The 2,842-nt window shown below is 35.8% G+C and overlaps 1 long non-coding RNA gene across 2 annotated transcripts in view; it reads right to left on the reverse strand.

The window, feature by feature from the left end:
• Window positions 1–1,792: 1,792 nt before the first annotated feature.
• LOC103475325 (uncharacterized) overlaps window positions 1,793–2,842 on the reverse strand; it is a 79,060-nt gene continuing 78,010 nt past the window's right edge. For both annotated transcript variants that reach the window (XR_535319.1, XR_001777283.1), the window contains exon 3: window positions 1,793–1,889. This is a non-coding gene — a long non-coding RNA (uncharacterized LOC103475325). The remainder of the gene's footprint in view (window positions 1,890–2,842) is intronic.

Consider the following 2,842-nt stretch of genomic DNA (forward strand, 5'->3'; position numbering starts at 1 on the left):
GCTGCTCGGTGTGATAGAACCACTGTTGTAGATAACATTGTTCCAGATAGGACACATTCAGACATGACATGAACCTGTACAGTTTTCTTTATGCATTTTGTGTGTTCTGGTTTATGAGGGAATTGTTTTGTAAGAAAAAAATGGAAATAAATATATTGTTAAAATCATTTTCATGTGGTTCAGAGTCGGTTTGTCAAACTAAGATGATATAAATGGTTAAAGTTTGATGATAAAGGTGCAGCACTGATTTTGCTCTAAATGCAAAATCACAGTAAAATAAAGTTTAATCTGTGATACTGTTTTAGCAGCTCCCTTTAAGAAAGTATTTTGAAACATTTCTGATTTGCATGCATGAATAAAATGACAAATTTTGCAGGGATGTTTTATTCAAAAAGCAAAACTGACTGCAAGAACAGTTTTCATTAAAATAATGTTTTTATAAAGTAAAAAGATGAAATAATTATAAACTATCTGATCTAAAGAGATTCAAAAAGCTATCAGTCAATCATAACATTAGCACAGATTAAGCTGAGTGGAAGTTTAATCTCAGATTAAACTTCGCAGCTGTGTGATTTAACTGAAGATTTCCCAGAGTTTGAACATTTTGCCAAATTTCTAAAGCAGTTAGACTGTGTGTTAGTTTCACATGGATTTATGAATCTTTAACATAAATTAAGCTTCGTTTACAGGCAGTAAAAATGTCCTATAGATGTAATAAATTTAAATAAAAAAGGAAAGTTTCTCAAATTATTGTAAGCTACATCACTCAGTCTTACTTTGCATCCACAATCCCAGCGTTCACATGTGAACCATTTCTTTGTCCATAGCGGTAAAAAAAACCAAACACCGTCTGACTGTGGAGATCTCACTTCACAGAGTAAAACCTGAGGTGAAAAAAGCTCCGCCTGCGCGTGGAAACCGTGGAGCGTCTGTTCGGCGCTGACAGGAAGCGCGTTTACACCTTTTCAACATCTGGTGTAAACCTGAAGAAACRCCTCCCTGGAGCAGATCTCAGTCTGTCTGCAGAGCATTTGCAGGTGATCATTCACCAGGATAATTACTGGAGTGGTGAAACCACAAGACGCCGACGTGTCAAAAGCTTTTAAAGAGAAGAAACAGGCAAGTTACCGCAGGCAGACRGGGAAGAGTTTCCAGAAATAACGAACGCAGCACGATTTTACTCGAGTAAAACTACAAAAGTATCCGTCCAACAAATTACTCCAGTATTTGGTAAAAGGTACTGAGAGCAACTGATGAAATTATAAATCATTTAATGTCAGAGTTGGGTATTTGAGTAACGCTTTTGAAAAATGTATTTTTAGGATACACTTTAACATGAGTAATTTTATTATAAAGTATTTATTTTCTTACTTGTGTAAAATTTCTGGATTTTCCATCCATTCAATGAAAAACATGTTTTAACCAAAAACTCACCAGGCTCAGACACAAACCTGCAGCTTCAGACATTTTTTAATAAAAGAAACTGATTTGGGGAAAAAAAAAAATCTTATTTTTTGTTAGTTATATGTATTATTGTAATTTTGGTCTTTAAAAAACTAACAGGAACTGCAGGTGTGTGTGTGCCTGGTGGATTCTGGTTAAAACATGTTTCCTCCCTTAATAACACCAAACGCCGAGCCAACATGAAGCTATGAACATAAAGAAACAAAGGAGAAAATGTGTTCATTTCCATGTGTTTCTTTACTTTAGATAGGCCGATTGTGTTGCATCAGTAGGTTTATTTTTATCCGGTTCTTGCTGGCAGGGCGTCTGCAGGCGTGTGAACCGTTCTGGGATGAGAGCAGCACAAACTCTACATCTGTTCTCACCAGGTTTCATTTTCACTGGCAGCAGCAAAGAAGCCATTTTGTTTCCATCCAGCCACAAGCCTGCAGTTTAAACAGACCAATTTATTACTAGTGACACTGGAAAACCATGAGAGCTGCCTTCAGACTGCTACAATGTTTAGTGTCAACATTTAACAGCAGTTATAACAATGATGTTGTTAAAACTATATTATAAACATGGATTGCATTTGAATTAACACCTTTAAGTTTTTGGCTTCTGTTTTAACCAGAYTCACCTGTTAAAGTTTAGCAAGTTTTTATTGAAAGAAACGGATTTGGAAAAAAATATTTTGTCATTTTTTAAAATACCAAAATTTCCACATAACTATAAAATTACATAATCAGACAGACAAACATAAATATAAATGATTGATAATTTGATCAGTTATTCAGTACTTGATTAAACTTTTTTATCAAATACTTTATTTTACTTGAGTGAAACTCGTTAAAGTATTTCTGCTCCTCCTGGTAAAATGTAGCAGTGAAATTTCTCAGCAGATTTTCTGTTAAGCTTCTTATGTGATTTTAACAACTTATTTTTGAGAGGATTTTTTTAAACAAATTTCATATAAATCTGCAAAGATAAAAAAAATGTCAGCTTTAATAATTAAAGATTTCAGAATGATAGTGTTTGTGTCCCAGCCTGCGATTTGAATCTGTTTTCAGTCACTGAGTCTTGATTTGGATCCCAACGTGAATTTCTTATTTTTAGACTCGATTCCGTTACAGATTTGGTAAATTATTGTTCCTCTGGTTTCAAACCAGTTGGTGAAGGACGACTGGGCCCTCTGCATGCCGGTGCTGAGAGATTAATAATTATGTACCACATAATTTGCTGAGCAGACCTTCATTTCTGACACTCTTCATCACCACCGTCATCAGATGGAACGCTAATGGCGTCATTACCGACACCTCAGCTCAGTGAGACCCAGGCGATCCGCCATCGGACCCATGCGATCCGCCATCGGACCCATGCGATCCGCCATCGGACCCAT

The sequence above is a fragment of the Poecilia reticulata genome, linkage group LG14, assembly GCF_000633615.1.
Source record: "Poecilia reticulata strain Guanapo linkage group LG14, Guppy_female_1.0+MT, whole genome shotgun sequence".
Taxonomy (NCBI): domain Eukaryota; kingdom Metazoa; phylum Chordata; class Actinopteri; order Cyprinodontiformes; family Poeciliidae; genus Poecilia; species Poecilia reticulata.